The sequence below is a fragment of the Herpailurus yagouaroundi genome, unplaced genomic scaffold (assembly GCF_014898765.1).
Source record: "Herpailurus yagouaroundi ecotype Mexico unplaced genomic scaffold, PumYag 213, whole genome shotgun sequence".
Lineage (NCBI taxonomy): Eukaryota > Metazoa > Chordata > Mammalia > Carnivora > Felidae > Herpailurus > Herpailurus yagouaroundi.
This window is the reverse complement of record NW_024412444.1, coordinates 6,104,879-6,111,952: the sequence shown is the minus strand read 5'-3', so window position 1 is coordinate 6,111,952 and position 7,074 is coordinate 6,104,879. Positions and strand designations below refer to the sequence as shown.

The 7,074-nt window shown below is 39.6% G+C and overlaps 1 long non-coding RNA gene across 1 annotated transcript in view; it reads right to left on the bottom strand.

Moving 5' to 3' along the window:
• Window positions 1–838: 838 nt before the first annotated feature.
• Window positions 839–7,074, bottom strand: part of LOC121016776 (uncharacterized) — a 148,751-nt gene continuing 142,515 nt past the window's right edge. The window contains exon 10 of the long non-coding RNA XR_005784454.1: window positions 839–1,410. This is a non-coding gene — a long non-coding RNA (uncharacterized LOC121016776). The remainder of the gene's footprint in view (window positions 1,411–7,074) is intronic.

Below are 7,074 nucleotides of genomic sequence, written 5' to 3'. Positions count from 1 at the left end.
AAGCATGAATAGATCTCAGGTAGAATAGAAGCTTGGTATCAATGACAACCCTAATCCATTTCTGTAAAGAGACTTTTATTTTTTTATTTTTTTAAATTTTTTTTTCAATGTTTATTTTTTTATTTTTGGGACAGAGAGAGACAGAGCATGAACGGGCGAGGGGCAGAGAGAGGGAGACACAGAATCGGAAACAGGCTCCAGGCTCCGAGCCATCAGCCCAGAGCCCGACGCGGGGCTCGAACTCACGGACCGTGAGATCGTGACCTGGCTGAAGTAGGACGCTTAACCGACTGCGCCACCCAGGCGCCCCTGTAAAGAGACTTTTAAACAGAATTCATACACACTCTTTGCCTTTAATGTACATTTTGGATTTGAATTGGAAAGTGACATTCTTGCTTTAGATGCATCCTGGATTTAAGATTTGACCACGGCCATTTTGCCCTGTCATTATAATAAATATCTTGCCTTATGAAACATAAGACTCCATTCACCCTGGGGCTGAGTCACTCTTTTATACTATGTTAGGCATTTAGGCAGGGGCCCTAATTCTTTCAAGTCAATTCTTTTCAGGCTGCAATATTTTTCATCTACTGCTCAGGGAGACATAAGCTTTGGGGTGAATTAGGTCCATAAAAGCTTCCTCTGAAAGACTCATTTTTTACGGGTATTTGGATATAAAAAACGTGAGAGAAATGTGGTGATGTGTGTTTGTCAGATATGTATGTATCTTTGCATGGGTGGATAGATGGCTAACTGAATAGATTGAGAGATGGATGGATCAATGGGTAGGTGGATGAGTGGCTGGCTGGCTGACTGGGGGGATAGATCACACAATGGATATCATCTTTTTTTTTTATTGTTCAGCAGCCAACCATGGCAAGGTGCCATGACTATCAAAACTTTTTATCCTCTTAGAAATGTGCCACTGTGTGCATTCTTGGGAACCAGAAAGCAAATGGGTCCAAATTCTCTTTCTTGTCATTCTGGAAAGTTCAGGGGCAGGCAATTGAGCAGTCTCCTGTAGCGCTTGGAATTTGAGTAAGGGCTGTAGGGTGTGGTGTGGTGGCATTTGGAGGAAATCATCACCTCAGCAGCAGTAGTGGCCTGGGGATCCATGAATGGACCTGTTCCTGCTGGAAGAACTGTTCTGGTTCCTGATGACTGGCCCTCCAGAGGTTGCTTGCTGTGGACTTGTTTTCGAAGCCTGTTTTTGCAGTATTCCTGGTCCCCTCATAAATTTTATTTTACTCAAGTCAGCAAGATTATTTCTACTGCAACCTAGGAGTCTGACTGATATAGAAGTGAGAAGTAATGGAGTCCCAGGCATATTCTACTTAGAATTTTCTTCACTTAGCCATTAATTTATCTGATATTCACAATGATGTTATGAGTCAGTTACTTGTATTATTCCTGTTTTGCAGAAAAGTAAACACAGAAAGTTTATATCATTTCCCCAGAGTACACAGCTACTAGGAGCAGAACTTGCACTTGAATCCTGGTAGACTGACTCTAAAGTGTACTTAACTCTGCGTTCCTAACTATTATGCAAATATTGCTTTTGCAAAGATGAGAGTGGTGGAGGGAAGGAGAGACAGATGTAGCAGAAACTATATGTCCACTAAAACTTTTTCCTTTTTCCTCCTGGCACACAGTTACACTATATTTCTCTGCCTCCTTCACACCTGCATGTAGACACATGACCGAGTTCTGGCCAAAGTAGTGAAGATATGAATGTGCTTTCCCTATGTCCTCTTCCCAAATGCAGGCCGAATACAGAGGATCTGAGGGCCTCGAGGAGGGTGGAGCCACAAGATGGAAAGACCCAGCAGAACAAAAACACCCGGGATTGTGATATGAATAAGAGATAACCTTGATTTTGTTACACTACTGTAACTTTAAGGTTATCGGGTGAAGCCTCTAACCTACCCTGCTGTGGGCATAAAAATAGAGGGTGGAGAGAGAGAAGGAACAAAGTGAAACTTGATCCCAGTGTAGGGACACCTCTGCCATTTTCAGGGGGGGGGGGGCTCTTCTACCTGGAGACAAAATTCTAATTCCTTTGAGAATTCTTTCTGGCAATCCCACTGCTCCATTATCATTTCCATCAGTGGTTTAAAAAGCCCTGATTTTGATAGTTTTCGCTCTCCCCAAATGACTGCATTTCTTTTTCTGCTGCATCCCAAAGCAGATGGGATTTGGAGATTGACTCATATTTTAAATCTGCCTTTTGGAACTTGTCCAAAGGCTTTGATTAGCCTGAACCCGTAGTATCAGCTCTCAAGCACTCTTTTGTTATAAGTCATATCTTGCATTTTAGAAGTGAACATTTTCCTCCGGGCCCACAAATTTTGGTGCTAGGCAAGAATAAAATATGGTAATTTCATGACATTGAGTTTGTTAAATTATGCACTGATGAAGCTTCATATTTCTCCTTCTAATTAGAGGGTAAGATTTGAGTAATAGCAAGTAAATTGCTACAACATGTCTAAACGTATTATTTTATTTTGAATGACACCTAGTAATAAAAAGGACTAGTTTCACAACAAATCTCTTATCTCAAAGGTCAAAATATTATATATTTTCAAAAGCTTTCCTACCTGTAAAACATCTTCTGGGAAGTATAATACCCTGCCTTATGGGGAAATAATTAGCAGGGGATATGGATGCTGTCTATCAAAGAATTATGAAACTTGGAGGAATTATATAAAAGGGCTTTTTTTCTTTGCATTTGCGAAATTGTACAAAAAGATTTTCACTAAATGCAAGTGAAACTACCATGGGTAATTTCCAGGGTTCTTCATCAGAATGGGGGCAGGGATACTCAGGATCATAATAGAGGTTGTGAACAACATCTTTGATTAAGTTAGCTGAGACATTTGCCCTGGAGCTCCATCAAAATGAAGATACGGAGTATAAAAGCATCCTTGTGTATTCTCAATTTAGATAGGAGACTCAGAAGAAGGATTAGATGACTTCTCATGGCCTCTATAATTGTAAGTACTGTATAATTCACCTTTTTTATCTATTAAGAAGTAGGATGGCCAGCACCATTTATTTTGTCAATTGAAATTGGGTCCATTTGAAAATTCTACAGAGTCACTAATGCATGGTCAATCACAAGATCACAAATCTGTAAAATCTAAAAGAGATGTTAGGCAGGCATCTGATCTAATGCCTTTATTTTATAGATGAAGACAGAGAAGACCAGAGAAATAAAGTGATGTATTCAAGGTCATCTATCAAGTTATTGCTTAATATAACTGAGAAGTCTAAAAGTGAAATCCAACTGAGTTATGAAATGGCTGGAACCAGGAGCTCAAACATGTCACTGGGAACCTGTCACTATCGGTCGTTTGACTATGCTTTTCTTTGCTGTTTTTTTCTTAGGCATATGGTATTCTTGCACATTGCTGGGAATATTCTGGTCTTTGGTCCTTCTCTTTCAGTGGTTCCATCTGAAAGGCAGCTTCTTTATTCTACTGGTTCCACTAAAGTTTATTGGCACAGTTTGGGACATAGTCGTTCTAAATGAACCACTGGCCAGGGTGTTCCACATTCTGATTTTCTTCATCTGAGGCCAGGTACCCATCAGCAAGGCAGGTCATTTTCACCTAACCTATATGGGACTGTGGCTGGGAGAGGGTAGCTTCCGAAACAGGCTCCAGGCAATGTTGCTGGAAAAAAGAGGTTTCCTGCTGCATGGACAAAAGTGACAAATGTCTACTACACATGGCAATGCCTCATGAATCTCCTTGTCAGTTTGTTATGCAACTCCATTATTTCGTTCATGGTATGTCATAAAGAAGTGATTTTATTTTAAAAAATATTTAGGTCTATACTGTATAATAAAATAACATTTAAAATGATCAACTGTAATCACTTTGTATGTGAAAATAAATGCCAACTCCTTTAAAAAAGGGTAGGCACTAGTTAATCTACTTGGAGATAATTCCGGAACAAAAATAGAGTTTAAAAGGACATCGTATCTTATTTAGTTTAAGGATTGAATGCTTACTTAAATAGAGACTGGGATTTAACAGGTGTTACAGCATCAAGAATAGATTTTTAAAAATGGCTTCATGACACGATTGTTTGGACTGCTTAGATTTTTCACTTAAAGTTAACTGGTTTATTTTTAATGTTTTTCTGCTTTGTTTCCAAATGACGAGTTAATAAAAAGTTTCAGGGCTTCTACTTGCAACATTTCTCTGCAAATAACCCATCATATGGATGGTTATTATTATCCCCAATAGATCAAAAGCCAAATGAACTATAATCACCACTGAAGTTCTTCTATTGAGCAATGGAAGCGAAAGTAATATGGAAATCCTGACATGTGTGGTTTACCTGTTCTGATAAGTCACTATATGAGTCTATAAGGTATCAGTTTGAAGGGAAATTGTAGATTATCATTTTCATGATCATTAATGTCTTATTTTTCTCATACTCCCTATCTCTTTCCTGTCTAATAGTTTAGTATAAACTAAACAAGATGTGCATAAACAAGAATAATCAAAACCAAATTGTAATCATAGAGTCCATGTTTGAGCCAATAGCATTTAGCTGAATGAAAGCGATCGTGTACCTTAAAAGTGCCCATGATAAAAGCTGCAAGGCCTCACACTATTCTGTTTTGTTTTAACAGAAAAGAATTTCACCCAATCACTTTATTTTATGGCTTTAAACAAAATCAAAATGAATTGCAGAGATCCCAGCATCTCTAACAACATAAACCCTCAGAACATCTCTAGTGACAGACACCCTCAAGGGTATGCAAAATGCAGGCTGGCAAATATCGGCTACTCCTTGTTTTCTCCCATGTCATGGTGGAGGCTGTTCATTTCTGAGGATGGCTACTCTGTCACTTGAGGTAAAAACCAGTTGAATACTTCAATAGTATTATTGGTGTCGCCACTTCTCCACTTTGTAATTAAAAGGAAAACCCCAAGCGTGTGCCTCTCGTGGGTCGCTACGTCATGGGTGCTCATGTGGTGTCACAGTGGAAGATGGCATTTGGAGCCAGACAGAACTGGGAAATGCCAGCCCTTTCTGCTGACACTGGCCCAGCTTTTCACCTGCTCTGAGACTTAGTCTGTACCTATGATGGAGCCATGAATTTCACTTTAGCGGTGAGCTACCTGGCTCATGATTAACACTGTCTAGGCTTAGACCCCAACTCTACTACATGCCAACTGTCAGCATGCGACTTAACCTCTCCAAGCCCCAGTTTGCTTGTGTGAAATGGGATAAGGGTAGCACGGGTCCCTTACAGCTTTGCAAAGATTATATAATGTCTTGTGTGCAAGATAAAACCACTGCCCCTCAAATCCTCTTTTTACCCTTATTCTACCAAATTCTGTACCTGGAAGACTAACCAAGAAGGACTTCATCTGTGGACTCTCTCATCCACTGAGTTCTGCTTGACTGGTGGAAACACCAGCAGGAGACCTGAGGGCAGAGGAGCGTGAGATTTCTCCAGTTCCCCCCCCCCCACTTCTGGGTGGCCTCTAAGGAAGACCTCTAAGGAGCCCTCTCAATTGTTGACTCTCTTCTTTCCAGGCTCTGGTGACCTACTCCTTCCACCGGCAGCTTCAGGCCTACCTTCCTTCACTCCTTCACTTCATTCCTTAAACGTGTGCACACCGTGTGTTTCCCAGCATATATACACCATGAAAAGTGCTTCGCCAGGTACACAACAAGTGCTTATGTGCATTCCTTGGCATACGGCGGTCTTCCTCTCTCTCTGTGTCTCTGCTGCTTATAACAACACCAACAACTGGATTAAGGTCCAGTTTATTTTAACTTGCTTACTTCTGCAGAGACCCTATGTCCAAATAGGTCACATTCATAAGTTCCAGGGGTTTTGGACTTGAATGTATCTTTTTCGGAAGACCAAATTCAACCCGCAACAGTCTCTCAGTTTATTTGGCTTTGTTATTATTCTGTTATGTTTTCTATGTGTCTACAAATGAAACAATACCGCACTGTCTTAATTACTAGAGATTTATATGATGCCTTGATATCTAGAAAGCATGTCGCTCTCCCAAACTTGTTTTTCTTTAAGTGCCATGGCTTTAAGGCGCTTGGGTGGCTCAGTCAGTTAAGCATCCGGCTTCAGCTCAGGTCATGATCTCGCACTCCATGAGTTCAAGCCCCGCGTCGGGCTCTGTGCTGACAGCCTGGAGCTCGGAGCCTGGAGCCTGCTTCAGATTCTCTGTCTCCCTCTCTCTCTGCCCTTCTCCCCTGTTCATGCTCTGTCTCTCTCACTCTCAAAAATGAATAAATGTTGAAAAAAATTTTTTAATTAAAAAAAAGTGTCATGGCTTTTCCCTGTTCCCTTTTACATAAACTTTAGAATCAGTTTCTACTTTTTCCAAAAAAAAACCCAAAAAACAAAAAACAAACAAAAAAAAAACCCCAAAAACCACAACTTCTGTAGATTTCTACAGGAGTTTAGATTGGAATAGCACTTAATTCACAATTTTGGAGAGAACTGACCACTTTATAACGTAGAATCTTCTTTCTGTTCATTAACATAGTAGTAATTCTTTTAGCTTTACTCACTAGCATTATAAAAAGTGTTATAAATGGAAATTTTAAAATGAATTTTCTAAATATTGGACGTTGATGCATAGATTTATTTTTGCATATTGATTTCATATCCAACCACCCTTCTTAAACTCTCTCATTACTTCTAATGATTTGAAACCTCTTTGGAGCTTTTCAAATTTTTGTCATTTAAAATTTCATTTCTTCCTTTCTAATCCTTATAGATTTAATTTCTATTTCTTGTCTTACTGCATTCACCGAAACCTCCAGGAAAATAGAGGCTAGAATGAATATCCTTGGGTTTTCCTTGATCTTCAGAGGAATGCATCACCATTAAGTATGGGGCTTGCTCCACACTTTTGATAGGTAACCCTTACCAGGTTAAAGACATTTTTATATTCCAAGTCTCCATTCATTCTCTGTCATTGTCCTTTGATGCAACTTTTCCTTTAGTTACCTGTTTCGTTATAGATACTCAAAACTATCTCCTCTTCATTTTAAAGTGTTTAGGATAGATGAACTAGA